The 18,552-nt window shown below is 42.4% G+C and overlaps 1 protein-coding gene across 4 annotated transcripts in view; it reads left to right on the top strand.

The window, feature by feature from the left end:
* LOC100660478 (C-C chemokine receptor type 3) overlaps window positions 1-18,552 on the top strand; it is a 179,778-nt gene that overhangs the window by 138,613 nt on the left and 22,613 nt on the right. For all 4 annotated transcript variants that reach the window (XM_023547788.2, XM_064274666.1, XM_003409912.3 and 1 more), the window contains one exon: window positions 11,918-12,075. The gene's annotated coding sequence lies outside the window, so the exon portion shown is untranslated. The remainder of the gene's footprint in view (window positions 1-11,917; window positions 12,076-18,552) is intronic.

Below are 18,552 nucleotides of genomic sequence, written 5' to 3'. Positions count from 1 at the left end.
TTGTCTCTGTAAAGCGACCCAGTGAGGCAACAACTTATCAAAGACTCTGGACGCTTCTAGGTCTCTACTGAACATGGGCTTTGGGGAACCTTCCTACTTTTGATAAATTTGAGGCCAGTGGGAACTTCTTGCCCTGGGCCTTTAGTTTTCAGTGACCTTGGTAAGCAGAACACTGAGAAAGCACCATTCCTTCTTCCTGGGACTCAAGAAGGAGGTCTGTCAGGATGACCCATCAGTGCTCTGGCCACTAAAAACAACTGCTACGAGGGGGAAGGAGTCAGATCCGTGGGCTGCCTTTCTCAGTGTTGTGGGTACAGAAGACAGAGCTATGGCTCTGGATTTGAAAGGCCATGCCCACCAGCATCTGCACGATCTAGTCTCCTTGAAGGCAGCCTTGACCCCGGCTCACTCCATGGAATTGGACAATGAGGATTCTCCCTGGGGTTGGCCAGTAGCCTCAAAGGTCACATAGGCAGGATCTCCCAGGCTGTCCCATTCTCCAACTCAAACAGCCCACGTGTGAATTCCTGTTTCCGAACAGTGAGACAAGAGAAAACAGGGCCATGAATCCACATCTCCACCCCTTATGGCCGGAACTGTGGCATTCTTACATGGACAAGGTGGAGGTGGGAGAATGAGATTATACAGGGACAGATGAACTTCCAGCCAAGCTGGGCACCGGAGGCACACAACATTACAATTTTAGGAAGTTACAGGGAGAGGTGCTGGCACAGGACCTGGCCACATTACTGCCTCTCATTTAATTTTCCTCCCTCTTGCCTCTGCTCTGCCTTCTGAAGCCACCAATCAGGCAGCCTTAGGTTTCCCCTTGAAGGGCACCACCAGGCTGGCAGACAGCTCAGGAGAAAAGTTGCCAGCGCCCACTCTTCTCCTGTCCCAGAGCTCTGGTGCCCCAGGGCTTAGGCTCTGACTTCTGACATCATGAGTGGCCAGGGATGCTGTGCTCCTCACTTTGGCTAAGCAAGAGGCAAAGGTGGTGTCTCACAGCCTGGGTTTGAATCATGGTTCCATCATGGCCAGCCACATGACCTTGGGCAATTTTCATGACCAAGATCTGAGCCTTGGTTTTCCTATCTGTAAAACAGAGATCATAATATATCCTTTTCAGGATTGTTGCAAGAATTAAATGTGATTTCATGTGTGTCTAGCACTTGGTAGATGCTCAGCTAATGGGAGCTATGTGGCTATGTAGTTATCTATCTCTTCACTCCTAACCCCCATCAAACTGGTAAATATGTATTCAGTGTCTCCTTTGTGCAAGGAAGCAGTCCAAGAAACCCCCGTTCTGAAAAGGGAAGAAGAGAGTATCTCAAGGAAGTGCTCTATAAACTTCCCCTCCAGGTCCAGCCCTCAAGTTAGCATTTCAAGTTTTGTATGCCCAGCATCAAAACTCTTCGATCCTGAACTTACTAATGCAGTTATCTAATATGCAGTCTTTTATTATCTCATGTCACCTGTATTGCATCTTTTCTTTCCAATGAGATTGTAAGCTTCTTGACTTGTGAACCCATGTCCAGTTTTTTGTGTGTGTGTTTTCCACGCTGCTCAGCAGTGAGCTGAATCCATAAGAAGTGGATGACAGAAACACTTGCTGATTAAGGTTGACGTTTTTTATTGTGTGACCATAGATGAAATATAGCTGGACATCCTTTTGTTCAGAGTAACACTATCATGTATCTGCTGAATGAATTTGTTTCCCCTTTTCAGTCAGTCTCAGGAAGCAAGAAGTCTTTCTGCTCCTGAGAATGAAGTGAGGGGAAAAAGGATAAATGAGAGAGGCATTTTTTATCCTATGGCTGGTCCAGGATTTGGCCAGGGGCAGTGTGCTAGTGAGTCTGACACACTGGTGGAAGTATCGAACAATGGTTGGTGACGCTAGCAGGGTTCAGAAACCTAAGCCCAGAGGTGTTAACAAATGGGATCACCGTCAGGTATCATCAGGGCGATACCAGGAGCTGGGTAAAAATAAAGCAGGAGTGCTAATAGCCAGAAACAGGTGAGAGATGCCTTTCTTGGATAAAGGACTCATATACAGAAGAGATGAAACCGAAACACCACCACCACCAAAACGCTCCTACAAGGCAATAAGAAAAAGACAAAGAGCCTGATTTTTTTGGCAAATAGACAAAGGACTTGATCAAGTGCTTCATGGAAGAGGATATCTGAATGACCAACACCTATATGAAAAGGTGTTCAGTACCATTAATTATTTGAGAAAGGCAAATTAAAACCACTATGAGCAACCGCAATACGCCCACCAGAGGAGCTAAAGAGAAAAAACAAACAAAAAGCAAGCAACCAAACAAACAAAAAACAAAATCTTGACAATGCCCACTTTTGGGGAGAATATTGAGCAACTGGAACTCTCAAACATTGTGGTGGAGTATAAATTGGTACAATCACTTGGAAAACTGTTGTGTAGTATGTAAAGCTAAACACACGTCTTATGACCCAGCAATTCTACTTCTAGGTATGCACCCAAGAGAAGCAAGTGCATATGAACCCAGAAGAGCGGTACAAGAATGTTTCTAGTAACTTTATTCATAATAATCCGGACTGGAAATCTCAGATTCCTATCAACAGTAAAATGGATAAATTGTGGATATTCATATAATGAACACTGTACAGCAATATAAAAGAAAACGAAACTATAGTGATAGAAAGAAAATAGTAATCACCTTTGTGGAAGTGGGTACTGACTGAGCAGAAGTACTAGGGAAGATTCTGGGGTTCTGGCAACGTCCTGAGTGGTGGTTACGTGGGTGTATACATATGCAAAAATTTTAAATTAGTGCACGTTATGCATTTTACCATATGTGTACCACATCTACGAGTCCCTGGGTGGTGCAAACAGTTAAGCACTTGACTACTAACTGAAAGATTGGTGGTTCAAAACCATCCAGATGCACCTTGGAAAAAAGGCCTGGCTATCTGCTTCCAAATGGTCACAGCCATGAAAACCCAATGGAGCACAGTTCTACTCTGACATTCATGGGGTCATCATGAGTCAGAATCCATTCGGTGGCAACTGGTAAAACTAGTACTACATCTCAAATTCAAAATCTTTAAAAACATTTTATTTCAAGATAAATTTCCCACGGGCGTAGTTCCTGGGTTGTACGGTAAGTGCATGTTTACTTCTGTAAGAAACTGCCATACTCTTTTCCAGAGTGGGTGCATTATTTTACATTCCCAACAACAATGCATGAGTGATCTCGTTTCTCCACATCCTTATCAGCATTTGGTTTTGTCACTTTTTTTTTTTTAAATTCAGCCATTCTGATAGGTGTGTAGTGATATCTCAGTGTGATTTTAATTTGCATGTCCACAATGGCTAATATGTTGAATATATTTTCATGTGCTTAGTTGCCATCCCTATACCCTCTTCACTGAAATTTCTGTTTGTGTCTTTTGCCCATTTTCTAATTAGACTACTTGCTCTTGGCTTTTTGAGTTTTGAGAGTGCTTCATGTACTCTAGATGCAAGTGCGTTTTCAAATATGTTGCTTAGAAAACAGTTTCTCAAGTCTGCAGCTTGTCTTTTTATCCTCTTAACAGCATCTTTCACAGAGAAAAGTTTTTAATTTTGATTAAGTCCCATTGATCAACTTTTCCTTTTACGGAAGATGCTATTGGTGTCAAGGTCTAAGAACTCTTCATCTAATCCTATATCCTGAAGATTTTCTCCTATGTTATTTCTTGAAAGATTTTTAGTTTTACATTTAACTTTCTGATAAATTTTGAGTTGATGTTTGTATAGGGTGTGAGGTTTAGGTTGAGGATCATTTTTTTTCTGCCTAAGAATGTCCAATTGCTCTAACACCATTTGTTGAAAAGCCTATCTTTCTTCTGTTGAATGGCTTTTCACCTTCGTCAAAAATCAGTTGGTCAGTTGGCCATATTTATGTGGATCTATTTCTGGGACCCGCTCTATTCTGTTCCATTGTTCTACATGTTTATACCTTCACCAATACTACACTGCTTTGGCTATCGTACCTATATTAAAAGAAATTGACCAGAGAGATTCTTTCTGCTGTATTTTTCTTTTTCAAAAATTTTTAAACTATTTTAGTTCTGTGCCTTTCAATATAAATTTAAGACTATCAGGATTGTCTATGTGACTTTGATGTAAATTGCCTTAAATCTACAGGTGAAATTTGAGGAAAATCAACACCTTTACTTTGTTGATTCTTCCATTTCATGAACTTGGTATACCCGTCAACTTTTATTCAGGGCTTCTTTGTTTTATTTCATCAGCATTTTGTATTTTTCAGCATACAAGTTCTGTGCATGTTTTGTTAAAATTATACCTAAGTATTTAATTTAATTTAGAGCAATTGTAAATGACACTGTGTTTTTAATTTTAGTTTTCACATGTTTGTTAGCATGTAAAATTACAATCGATTTGTTTTGTTGATCTTGTTCACTTATTAATTCCAAGAGTTTTTTTTGTTTTTTTTTTTTTGGTAGATTCCTAGGATTTTCTATGTAAACAAACGGTTTTCAGATAGAGACAGTTTTATTTCTTCTTTTCCAATCTATTTTGTTTTCTTGCCTCATTACACTGCAAAAATTTCCAGTTGAATAGGAGTGATGAGAGCGGGCATCCTTATCTTTTTCCCAGTCTTAGGGATTAAGTACGATGCTATCTCTAGGTTCTTTGTAGATGCTCTTTATCAAGCTGAGGAAGTACCCATCTACTCCTAGTTTGCTAAGAGATTTTCTCATGAATGTGTGAAAGATTTGTGAAATATTTTCTTTACTTCCATATTCAATGAATTGGACCATTTCTTCTAAATTGTTGAATTTAGGAGTGTTGTTCATAGTATTCTCTTACTATCTTTTTGTGGCTACAGAATCTGTAGTAATCTTCCCTGCTTTATTCCTGATATTGCCAGTTCATATCTTCTATCTTCGTCATTATTGCTAGAGGTTTATCAATTTTATGGATTTTTTCTTTAAGAATGGGCTTTTTGTTTTCATTGCTTTTCTCTACTCTTTTTGTTTTTTCGATTTTATTGATTTGCTCTTATCTTTGTTTTTTTCCTTCGTCCTGCTTGCTTTGCGTTTATTTTGCTCTTCTTTTTCTAGTTTATTGAGGAAGGAATTTTAATTGTTGATTAGAGACCTTCCCTCTTTCCTAATGCAACCGTCTAATGCTGTAAAATTTCCTCTTAGCACTGCTTTTTGGTTTCATTCCATATATCTTGATGTATTTTTATTTTTACTTAGCTCTATGTAGTTTCAAAAATTTCCTTTGAGACTTCCTTTTTGACCCATGGGTTATTTACCCACTATACCCACTGCCGTCGAGTCAATTCTGACTCATAGCAACCCTATAGGACAGAGTAGAACTGCCCCATAGAGTTTCCAAGGAGCGCCTGGTGGATTCAAACTGCCAGTCTCTTGGTTAGCAGCTGTAGCACTTAACAACTACACCACCAGGGTTTCCATGGATTATTTAGAAGGGTGTAATTTAATTCTCACTTAGAGATTTTCATGTTATCTTTGTTATTGATCTCTAGTTGATTCCATTTTGGTCAGAGAACATACCTTGTATGATTTTAATTTTTTAAAAATTTGTCGCTATTTGTTTGTGGACCTTGTGACAGTTAAAATTTTTTGTGTGTAAACTTGCCTGGGCCACAATCCTTAGTGGTTTGGCAATTATGATATAGCTTGGCAGCTTTTTAATAATGTAATCACTTCTGTAATGAGATCTGATATAACGCGAACACCTCTATGACGAGATCTGTTGTGAGCAGCCAGTCAGTTGAAACGAAGTTTCCTTAGGAGCGTGGCCTTCATGCGATATAGGTAGATTCTCTGACAAGGCTTGCTGGTTTTGCTTATTCTAGATCCTGCAGCTGGCTCCTGTTCATCTAATCTCTGGTTCTTGGGACTTGAGCTAGCAGCTTACCTGCCATTTTATCTGCTGCTCTTGGGTTTCATCAGCCTCCACAGCCTTTGAGCCAGAGGCCTGCTCTCTGACTTTCTGATCTTGGATTCACTAGCACCTGTGGCTATATGAGTCAGGAGAAGCCTCCAGCCTGCCCCACAGACTTGGGACTTTCCAGCCTCTACAACCGTGTGAGCCATTTCCTTTATATCTATCTCTCTCTATATATATTTACATGCTGCACTGGTTTTGCTTCTCTAGAGACTCCAGCCCAAGACAGACCAGGATATGGCCTATCTTGGTGAAAGTTCCATGGGCGCTTGAAAAAAATGTACTGGTTGTGAAAGCATGTAAATCCTGTATTAAGCTTCTTCCTAGTCCAAATACCTACAACTGTTTTATCATGACCAAACCCTGACAGATACGAGAAGGTTACATCCGACACTACACAGCAGCCCTTCCTAAAAACCCCTTCTTAACATGGCTTTCTTCTTTTGTCAAACTCTTTCTTGATTGTTGTCGAGTTGCTGGGTCTTTTTTTTTTTTTTTTTTCCTTACCATCTCACACAGCATTTCCAATATCGTTAGTGCCAGCCTGGTTTTTCTCCCCAGAACTAACATCATACCCTGACGCTTACTCTCCCATCCCTTTTCTTAATATAGAAATATTTTTATCTCTCAGATTTTATAATTTTCCTCTTCACCTATCATTTCATCCTCCTTACAGTGCAGAGGGTTGAGCTTAACCTCATCTTTGTATCTGTGCTGCAGATGTTTTCTTGACCATCTACTCTGATATCAATGTAGGAAGCCTCTTCTCAAGTCCTTCCAGAATCTTTGAATAACATGACAAAATCTTGATGTGTGTGGCGCTCTAGGTAATTTTGATATGTGTTGCTGGTATTTCATAGCTCTCGTGAAAAGGGAAAAATGCTGCAATTCATTTGTTCTGCCTGACGTTAGAGTACAGGCTTAAGAGGCAAGAAAGATCTGGGCACAAATCCATTCTCTGCCATTTGGTATTTGTGTAACCATACCTATCGCTGTTGAGTTGATTTCTACTCATAGAGACACTATAGGAGAGAGTAGAAGTGTCCCATAGGGTTTCCAGGGCTGTAATCTTTACGGAAGCAGACTGCCACATCATTCTTCTATGGAGCTGCTGGTGGATTTGAACTACCAACCTTTCTGTTAGCAGTCGATAACTTAACCACTGTGCCACAGGGTTCCTTATGCAACCGTAGTGAGTCACATAATCTTACTTCATTTTAATCCTCATCTGTAAGTTGGGCATACATAGAATTGTGAGGCTAAACCTGATCATGCATGATAAAACACTTGGCATGTAACTGCTCAACAGACAATATTTATTGCTGTGCATATGTCGTTTTGTTGTTGCTGCTGTTATCAGCGACAATGGTGTTGTGTCAATACCTCTTTCTTCTTCCTCTTTCTGGCTTTCCCTTTTCTGGTCAGACAGTTACATGTGTCTGTGAGACTCTTAATAGTTTTTGGGCACACAGCTGGACTACATGCCCAGCCCCTCTTGCATTTATGTGTGGCTGTATCATTAAGTTTTAGTTGATGGAAGGTGGGCAGAAGTGTTGTGAACAACTTCCAGGCCTGCCCATAGAACCCTTCCACAACCATTTCCTCATACTCTCCCCCTTCCTCTTGGTCAGTGCACCTATATACACTGTGATCTTGAATGCCAACTTTTGTGATAACAGAGTCACAATATGTGAAGTAGCTGGGTCCCTGAATTAATGCTTGGAGGGGGATTGCCCACCAGTAACTAATCCTGATTAACTTCACGTGATCAAGAAATACACTTAAATACATGCTTAAGCCCATTATATAGTTTGGGGTTTGTTTGTTATAGCAGCTAGTGTTTTCTTAACTAATGTAGAAATTGGGACCTTTAAGTGGGATGCTGCCATACAAAACCTAGATTATGTAACTTTGGCTTAGCATTCAGGTTGTGGGCTACAAAGAAACTAATCTTAAGGGCTAGAAAGCTGTAGATCCATGTTAAGTTATGGTGAAACACTTGATAACACCGTCATGGTTATAACCTGGAAAGCAGCCTATGTTCCTCCACGCTTGTTGCTGGGGCAAGAGGTTAGAAAACACAATGCTGATAATGCCCATTGGTTGCTATTGGCTGCATTTAGCCTTACAAGACAGAAATTGGCTCAGACAATTATTGGCTTGTTTGCAAACAGGAGTGAAAAGAGAAATCTGTGAATCCCTCCAGCCAAAGACTTCCATGAACACACTGTGGTTGAAAACGTTGGATTTGTTATCATTGCAGTGAAGGAGAATACACACAATGGAGAACTGTGGGATGTCTAATAAGAGTGTTAGAAGGACTTATTAGAGGGTTGAGCTGTATAATTTGACGGAGAGTTTAAAGAAGCCAGGGTTTGCTCTGGATTGGATACTGAGAGGAAGAGAGGGTAATTCTATACTTGGACAACAACAGCAGTCATTCGTATTAGCCAGGCTAGGGGCATACGTGCTCATTTTCTGGTTTGGATAATGTTCACGCTTGTTTTCATTTTCAGACTTGATCGTGGAGTGGTTTTTGCTTTTGTTTTTTGAATCCATCATGATTAGAGTGGCCATGTCTGATATTTATGTTCATTATTCGCCAGGAGAACACCAAGGCCAAGTTGATAGCACCAGGCCAGCTTCCAGATGTTAGGGGGTGCTTTTTCTTTCTTTCTTTCTTTTTTTACGATAAAAAAGAAATGAAAGAGGGGAATCTAGAGGTCTTTCAAGACTGGAAAAGCCAACTACTACTAGGCACCAACCAGTGAGAGTTAACACTGACAAAGGCTTTAAGCAACAAAGACCCATTAAACCTTATAAAAAAATTTAGACTATGGGGAAGCTTTCCCACCCAAGCCTGATGGCCTCAAGTTGCTACCATTAAGTTGAGACAGAGCAAATAAATCAATTGGAATCTGATAGAAGTGAGAGATAGTAGCCCTAAGGGCATATTTCCAGGGGAAGGAGTGGGGTTAAAAATGAACTTTGCCTGACACTGTAGTTCCCTCATTTCAGGAAGTACAAAAGAGATAAAATGGAGGAGGGAGGCCTCCTGTTCTGGGTGCTGCCAGGAAAGGAGGCTGCTATGTAACTTCCACCTCAGAATTCTTTTTAAAAGCCTTTCAAAAGTTCATCTGAAATCTCAAAATCAATATGCTGAATGAAAGAAGCCAGGTACAAAAGAGTACATGTTTATTATAATGTTTATCAAAAAGAGTCCCTGGGTGGTGCAAATGGTTAACGTACTCACTGCTACCCAAAATGTTGGAGGTTTGAGTCCATCCAGAGGCATCTTGGAAGAAAGGCCTGGCAACCTACTTCTGAAAAATCAGCAGTTGAAAACCCTATGGAACACAGCTTTACTCTGACACATATGGGGTCCCCATGAGCCAGAATCAACTCTGCTCCAACTTTTTTTTTTAATTAAAAAGTTAGAATGCAACCTGTACAATAGTGACCAAAGACAGTGGTTGCCTGGGGCTGGGTATGGAGGGAGGTAGGAACTGCGAAAGGGCACAGAAATCTCTTGAGGGTGATGGAAATGCTTTTTAGCTTGATGAGGAAAATTGTTTCACAGTTGCATGCAACCGTCAAAGTTTATCAAGTTGTAGGCATTAAATGGATACCAATTCTTTTGTGTAAATTATATCTTAGTAAGTTGATTTATGGAGTTCTGGTGGCGCAGCGGTTAAGAGCTCGGCTGGTAACCAAAAGGTCAGCAGTCCAATCCACCAGCTGCTCCTTGGAAACTCTACGGGGCAGTTCTACTCTGTCCTATAGGGTCATTATGAGTTGGAATCGACTCAATGGCAACAGGTTCAGTTTGGCTTGGGTAAGTTGATTTAAAAAAAGCTAATTCACATCCACGGTAAACTCCTTGTCATAACTCAGGTTCCCAGAGCTTGAGATGTGTGAGTGATTTTTTAAGGAAGTTCTCTCAGAAGAAACCAAAAAGGAGTCAGAGAAGCAGGACAGGGAGGGGAAGAAACCAAGTTGTGATCTCAGAGTCAGCCCCACCAATGGTCCTGTTGCCATGAAGTTGATTCCGACTCATAGCGACCCTATATGACAGAGTAGAATTGCCCCATAGGGTTTCCAAGGCATAGTTGGTGGATTCAAACTGCTGGCCTTTTGGTTAGCAGCCAAGCTCTTAACCACTGCACCACCAGGACTCCCCACCAATGGTAACCTTGGTCTAATCCCACAGGGGGCTCTGGAGCATAAGTTATGTCTCAGAGTTTGTCCTGACTCAAGCCAAAAGAGTTGCAGAAATCTCTTTAGGCTCTTTGCACATGGAGGCAAAAATGGCAGCAGTAGCTTGAGGGCAGTCCTCCATAAAGAGTCACAGGTGTGAGCAGCTGGGGAAGGGTGCACAGAAACCGTAAGAGGGGTTGAGAGGATCTAGCAGAGAGGCAGCAGTGTCCATTACACTCTTTCTGGAAGGAGGGGAGTCCCTGGGTGGTGCAAATGGTTAACACACTCCGCTGCTAACTGAAAGGTTGGAGGTTTGAGTCCACCCAGCGGTGCCTCGAAAGAAAATGCGGGCAATCTACTTCTGGAAAACCAGCCATTGAAAACCCTATGGAGTGCAGTTCTGCTCTGACACACATGAGGCCGCCATGAGTCAGAATTGACTGGAGGGCAACTAATTTGGTTTTTGGTTTAGACTAAACCCACTGCCGTGGAGTCGATTCCGACTCACAGTGACCCTATAAGACAGAGTAGGACTCCCCCACAGAGTTTCCAAGGAGCGGCTGGTGGATTTGAACTGCCGACCTCTTGGTTAGCGGTCGAACTCTTAACCACTACGCCACCAGGGCTTCCTTTGGTTTAGAAGGAGGACTTATTTCTCGCTGTAGTGAAGCACAATATGCAAGTTTTGTTTAGATTTGTATTTTTAAGAGATGTGGAACTAAAGCAGAGGTGTTCTGACATAAAAGTAAACTGTTGAATATTGTGTGTGGGCCCCTGGAGTAGAACGGCAGGTCCAGACAGGCCCTATAAAAATATCCCACCAGCCCAACCTCTCCTGCTACGTGACCTTGGATAACCCCTCCTGACTCCCGTGAACCTCTAGGGAGGCATTAGACACAGTGGCTAGGGGGTAGGGACTGGAATCAGATAGTCCAGAGTTCCAGAGCAAGTTCCGCCATTTTCCAGTTGTGTGACCTTGGGCCCTTGCTTCATCGACTCGCCTCAGTTCCTCCTCTGAGAAATGGTAAACACAATAGCACTTACCTCACAGGGTCACTGAAAGGTTGAAATGAGCTGTGTAAAACCTTCAGCAGAGTCTCTGGTATGACTTACACGCTCAATAAAAGTTGCTTTTATTGTTAAACAATAGTTCTCTGCCCCCTCCCCACCCCAGCAGCCTCCACCATCCACCTACCTGATCCTGCTCGCCAGGCTAGTACATTGGCCCAAGACCCTTAATGGCTGTCTGGTATTCAGGATATACCCTTACCCTAAGCCCCTACACTGACTCTTTTCCAGAGCAGGGACCTTGGCATGTTTTTTTATTCATCCAGGATTTGCACTCCTCAAAACAGAGGCTTTGACATGTTTCAGAAGTGCCCAGGTTAATCTGGGGGTGGGATGGCAAGCAGTACCCACGCAAAAACTAGCTCTCCACTCTGATGTTAAACTTCTAGGTGTTTTTCTGGCCACTGTGGCTTCTAGAAACCTTCAAAACACCTTATGACCTAGTTGTGAGCAAAACAGAAATTTAATTTTCAGGCATGGTAAGAAACATTATTTCTGGCTGCTATTTGGGGAGGGAGAAGGAGAGATTGGCTTAATAAAGATCTTTCTATTATCTATCCATCCCTCACACCTTCTGTAGAGAAACTATCCTCTTTCCTGCCCTCTCCTCCCCTTCCCTTCCGTCCCCTCCTTTCCCCTCCTCTCCCCACCCCTCTTCTCTTATCTTTCTCTTTTTTGTAGTTCCAGGGACCCACCTCTTACTGTGAGCTACCGTGGAAAACAAGATCCTCACTTCTACTTGACCAACATTGTGCAAGCCTGTCGCTGTTAATGCAGAGATGCATCGTACCTGTGTCTGATTTTAGACTACGTAGGAGGTACTACTACCCGTAGCCCAGGTAAAGAACTGTACTTTCTGCATTGTTTCTAAATGACTGCTCATTTTTTTTTCTTTCATCATCATATTTATTTACTGAGTTTGATACTAGATTTTTGAATGAAAATGAGCAAAACGAACATACGAAATGATTAGACTAATAACAGCAACAACACAGTCCCTCAGAGGAAAGGCCTAAAGGGGCCCAGCATATATTTGGAAGCTAATTTGAATATGCAGGTTGCGTTACTGGAAATCTCCAAGAAGCAGATGCCAAGATGGTTATAAACTGGGCTTCGAACTGGTTAGTCTGGTTCAAACTCTTGCTGAAAATTTGCCTTCTAACAAGTCCCCAGGCGATGCTAACACTGCTGGCTAGGGACCAATTCTGAGAACCATCTAGTAGAGCCATAACCAAAACTCGCTGCCATCAGATGGATTCTGACTCATAGCAGCCGTACAGGACAGAGCAGAACTGTCCCATAGGGTTTCCAAGGAGTGGCTGGTGGATTCGAACTGCAGACCTTTTGGTTAGCAGCTGAGCTCTTAACCACTGTGCCACCAGGGTTCCACTAGTAAAACAGCGGTTCCCAAAATGTATTATACATAAGAATCACCTGGGGATCTTGTTAAAATGTACATTCTGATTCAGTATATCTGTGGTGGAAATGCAAATTCCCAGCGGGGGTTTAAACTGGAATGAACTGCTTTGAAGGCCTGGTTTTAAATGTGAATATGCAAGGATTTTATTAGGGGAAGCCCCTTTGAGAGAAAATGAGGAGGGAGCTGGGAAAGGCTGGGTGAGATGTCTGGCCATGAGTGAAGCAGAGGGCAAGTGAAGGCTGGGTGGAAGCAACCTAGATGGCTGTTCAGACTAAGGAAGATTTGGCATAGGGGTCGGGAGTCTTCGAGTTACAGTTGGCCATTGGAGGAGGCCCATGCCTCCCAGAAATGGACCTGCCTCAGCATCCCTGGCACACTCAGTCTTTGGCAGGGTGCAGCCCATGGGAAGCATGGCTGAGAGGAAATGCAGGAATGGATTTCAGAGCTCAGCTGCTGGGCCCTTGGTCAGCCACATGGTCTGTAGTTATAGGTCTGCAAGGCACATGCTCATGGCCACCACACAATGGCTCCATACCAGTTGCCCTCAAGTCCACTCAGGCTCATGGTGACCTCCTATGTATTGGAGTAGAACTTTACTCCACAGGATTTTCAATGACTGGTTTTTTGGAAGTAGATTGCCAGGCACCTCTGGGTAGAGTCCAACTTCCAACCTTCTGGTTAGCAGCTGAGCGTGTTAACTGTGTGCACCACTCAGGAACTTAAACTTGGTTTAATTCTGCATTAAATGTTGTACTAGTCTTAAATATCAAGGCTAATGCCCAGAGATAGATTCTATTTCTCTGTTCTTTCCAAAAGTTTGAGAAGTCTATGACCTACCCAAATAATACGGTTTCCATAGGATTACTACATTTTCTCTTGTAGAATAGTCTCATTATTAGGATAAAAGTCCTTTCTATATAGGCTTGCTTCACAGAAGAGTGGTGTACTGTCAAAGAAGGGAACTCAGAAACACAGTTCACCACCAGCATAAGCTCAGCTGCTAACCAAAAGGTCAGCAGTTTGAATCCACCAGCTGCTCCTTAGAAACCTTATAGGACAGTTCTACTCTGTCCTATAAGGTTCCTATGAGTTAGAACTGACTTGATGGCAATGGGTTTGGTTTTTAGTTACCGACATACCAGAAGTAGGCCCTGCTGGCTGCATAAGCATTTCCACTGACTTCCTAGGGAAAATGTTAGTAAAAGGAAGGGCCTGGCTAAAAAAAAAGAGCTCAATAATCCTGTCCCAGAAAAATCCCAAGACCCTGAACTCTGGAGTCCTGTGACAAAAGATGAGGGCAATCAAGGAAAGCTTGGTACCTCTCCCTGCTGCTCTGGCAATTGCTTCCTTTCACAGCCCAGGGCCTTGGCGTGACCTGAGCTGCCCTGCAAAAACTTCCCAGCTCTTTCATGGCTTCTGAAGCTTTTTCTTTCTCTCCTCACATACCCCTTTACTAAGCTGTTTTATCCACAAATCTCTCTGCACCTGGTCTCTGAATCATCTCCTCACTCTGGCCCCTCTAAGTGAATCCCACAATCTACGTGTAAAAAGATCCTATCGATACTCTAAGCTGTTTTCTGTTTTGTTGTTTTCCCACCCTCCCCTGACCCTGCCCCGGAAATATTTCTGCCTTTAGTTTACTGTGATGTGGAGAATCTGGAAGATTAGAAGGTATTAGTGCTTGGGGTCAGTTTTCCCATATACCTTGGCTTTTCCTGTGAGCTCAGGGGCTTGCCTAGCCCCCCAAAAAACACCAAAATTTTCTTGCCCATTCTGGGAAGACTGGGAACAGAAGTCACTCCAGGCCTCAGAGAAACCACTTTGGGTTCTGCTTTTACATTTGGTCATAATTTCATTTTCATCCTCACCTGAAGGATAGTAGGTGTGTATCTTTCAGATGGCAACACAGTGCAGAAAAAAAAGAGCACCCAGTAGATAGTCCAAACCTGGTGGAGGCCCTGCTCTGCCCTTCTCTCTCCCTGTGGTTTTTGACAAGTCCCTTTTTGAGTCTCCATTTCCTCATCTACAAAATGAGGAAAGCAAGAGCACCTCTGCTGTCAAATGAGATTTTAAAAAAAGCCGCTTGCAGCTGTGCTGTGTAAGTGTGCCGACCAAGCATCACACCAACATTTCCCAGAGTGGTCCCCAGGAATCCTAGTCTTGAGGGATATTAATAGGTGTTATTTGGAAAGCAAATTTTCTGTGTTAAAAATATGTTGGGTTAACAAAGTTTAAACAGATTCTTTACTTCAGGACTTCTCAGAGACTTTAAAGAGGTGTGGTTCTCCAAGAGTGTTTTCCAGACAGTGTGTGAGAGACTCTTTCTTATGTGGAACTTCACAGGGCTCCACACAGCACCCTATAATGCCATACCAGATAACGCAATGGTCTTTGAATGCTGTATTAGATAATGCAGCAGTCCTTGACTAGAGGACATGGGTCATGGGCTTGGTGGACCTTCCATTAGAAATGCCGTATTAGATGATGCAGTGGTCCTTGAATGGAGGGGAACGTGGCTGCAGAGTCCAGCAACAGCTATAATGTTAATGCTTGGCTCATGAGAGATATTAAATACATTGGGATGGACAAGTTGATTTAATCAATAGGTGGCTAATGTGGAGCTACAACCTGGGTTACTAAGGCCCCAGATACCCATGGAAGCAAAGCAGAACTCTTTTTTTTTTTTTATACTTTAGATGAAGGTTTACAGAGCAAACGAGTTTCTCATTAAACAATTAATACACATATTGTTCTGTGACATTGGTTGCCAACGCCATGACGTGTCAACACTCTCCCCTTCTCGACCTTGGGTCCCCCATTACCAGCTTTCCTGTCCCTTCCTGCCATCTCATCCTTGCCCCTGAGCTGGTGTGCCTGTTTAGTCTCATTTTGTTTTATGGTCCTGTCTAATCTTTGGCTGAAGGGTGAACCTCAGGAGTGACTTCGTTACTGAGCTATAAGAGTGTCTGGGGACCATCTCTCGGCATTTCTCCAGTCTCTGTCAGACCAGTAAGTCTGGTCTTTTTTTTTTTGGTGAGTTAGAAGAATTTTGTTCTACATTTTTCTCCAGCTCTGTCCAGGACCCTCTATTGTGATCCCTGTCAGAGCAGTCAGTGGTGGTAGCTGGGCACCATCGAGTCATGCTGGACTCAGTCTGGTAGAGGCTGCGATAGTTGTGGCCCATTAGTTCTTTGGACTAATCTTTCCCTTGTGTGCTTGATTTTCTTCATTCTCCCTTGCTCCAGATGGGGTGAGACCATTGGAGTATCTTAGATGGCCACCTACAAGCTTTTAAGACCCCAGTTGCTACTCACCAAAGTAGAATGCAGAACATTTTCTTTATAACTATGTTATACTGTTTGAACTAGATGTTCCTCAAGACCGTGGTCCCCACAGCCCTCAACCCAGTAATTTGGTCCCTCCGGGAGTTTGGATGTGTCTGTGGAGCTTCCATGACCTTACCTTGGACAAATTGTGCTGGCTTCCCCAGTATTGTGTACTGTCTTACCCTTCACCAAAGCTACCACTTACCTATTGCCTGTTTAGTGTTTTTCCCTCCCACTACTTCCCTCCCTCATAATCATCAAAGGTTATTTCTTTTGGTGTGTAAACCTTTCATGAGTTTTTATAGTAGTGGTCTCATACAATATTTGTCCTCTTGTGATTGACTTATTTCACTCAGCACAATGCCCTCCAGATTCATCCATGTCGTGAGATGCTTCGCAGATTCATCACTGTTCTTTATTATTGGGTAGTAATCCACTGTGTGCATGTACCATAGTTTATTTACCCATTCGTCTGTTGATGGGCACCTGGGTTGCTTCCATCTTTTTGCTGTTGTGAATAATGCTGCAATGAACATGCATGTGCACATGTCTATTTGTGTGACGGCTCTTATTTCTCTGGGATATATTCCTAGCAGTAGGATTGCTGGATCCTATGGTATTTCTATTTCTAGTTCTTTAAGGAAGCGTCAAATCATTTTCCAAAATGAATGTGCCATTTTGCATTCCCACCAGCAGTGCAGGATTGTTCTAATCTCCCCACAGCCTCTCCAACATTTGTTATTTTCTGGGTTTTTTTGATTCATGCCAGTAATGCCAGGGTGAGATGGTATCTCATTGTGGTTTTGATTTGCATTTCTCTAATGGCTAGTGATTGCCAGCATTTCCTTATGCATCATCTGTTAGCTGCTTGAATGTCTTCTTTGGTGAAGTGTCTGCCCATTTTTTAATTGGATTCTTTGTCCTTTTTGTTGTAGAGGTGTTGAATTTTCCTATAAATTTTAGAGATTAAGCCTTTGTCAGATTTGTCATAGCCAAAAATTTTTTCCCTGTCCGTAGGTTCTCTTTTTACTCTTTTGATGAGCGTAAGTGTTTAATTTTTAGAAGATCTCAATTATCTAGCTTATCTTCTAGTGTTTGCGTATTGTTTGTTTTGGTTTGTGTCCTGTTAATGCCATGTATTAGGGCCTCTAGCATTTATCCTATTTTTTCTTCTATGACCTCTATAGTTTTTGGTTTTATATTTAGGTCTTTGATACATTGTGAATTAGTTTTAGTGTATGGTGTGAGGTATGGGTCCTGTTTCTTTTTTTTTTGCAGCTGGACATTCAGTTTTGCCAGCACCATTTGTTAATAAGACTGTCTTTTCCCCATTTGATGGAATTTGGGCCTTTGTCAAAGATCAGGTCACTGTACGTGGATGGATTTACATCTGGGTTCTCAATTCTCTTCCATTGGTCAATGTGTCTGTCATTGTACCAGTACCAGGACAAAGCAGAAATTCTTGACATCCATGAAGAAGCCAACCCGAGATCTGTGTCTTCCAGAGTTGCCACACCCTGAGTCCACACAAGCTCCTTATTTTGTCCTGAGCCAAGTTTCTAACAGGAATCATGATTGTGCTTATTCTCACATAAATTAACCCCCATTTTAACTCTCTCTAAAGCTTAATCTCTCAATTGATGAGCAATCATCAGCCTGATGGGAGCACCCAACTAAAAAGCTCCCATGAGTTTTCTTGTTTCTACATGGAGCACACAGTAGAGTCACTCCCAGAAGATCTGTGTCACTGCTGAATTCAAACCTCCCTCTATCATTAATTTAACCCAAACTTCTATTTTAAGCCTCAGAATCCTCACCTTTTTGGACCTCTTAAGTTTTGCTTTCCTTCTACCACCATCACCAGCACTTAGCTTGTTGTTTAAAGAAATAAAGTATTCCAAGTCTATAATGATGAGTGGAGGAGACTAAGTTGAGAGGTGGTTGACTAGATTCACTTATTCATTGTCTAGCTTTTACATGCCTCTGAGGCAATTGAGATAAGGATCTTCCTGATCCTGCAATCTTCTAGGCATCTGATCCCAGTTCCTGGGACTTAAGTCAGTAGAGGCCTCCAGCCTGTCACCTGATCTACAGGTTTTGGATTTGTCAGCTCCTGCAACCACATGAGCCAGTGGAGGTCATCAGCCTGTGGGGAATAAACATCATATTGAAAATGGACGTACACAAAACCTACCTATCAATGATACCAAAGCCAAACCAAACCTGTTGCCCTGGAGTTGATTCCGACTCATAGCGACCCAACAGGATAGGGTAGAACTGCCCCATAAGGTTTGCAAGGAGCAGCTGGTGGATTCAAACTGCTGATCTTTTGGTTAGCAGCTGAGCTCTTAAGCTCTGTGTAACCAGTACTCCCCTAAGAATGATGACATATATTTGTCTATACCCTTTCTGCATCAGCATCACAATAGATGTCAAAGTTCATGCATCTTTCACAGTTGAAGTTCAAGGGCTAGTCTTTGACCAGTGGTCATTCTACAGAGTATCACAGCAACTTGCTGCTTGTGTCATTTGTCTCCAAGATGGCCACCATCAATCTTTTCCCTCATTAT

The sequence above is a fragment of the Loxodonta africana genome, chromosome 22 (genome assembly GCF_030014295.1).
Source record: "Loxodonta africana isolate mLoxAfr1 chromosome 22, mLoxAfr1.hap2, whole genome shotgun sequence".
In the NCBI taxonomy this organism is placed as follows: Eukaryota; Metazoa; Chordata; class Mammalia; order Proboscidea; family Elephantidae; genus Loxodonta; species Loxodonta africana.
The sequence above is the reverse complement of the archived record's forward strand: the minus strand, read 5'-3'. Positions and strand labels throughout refer to the sequence as shown.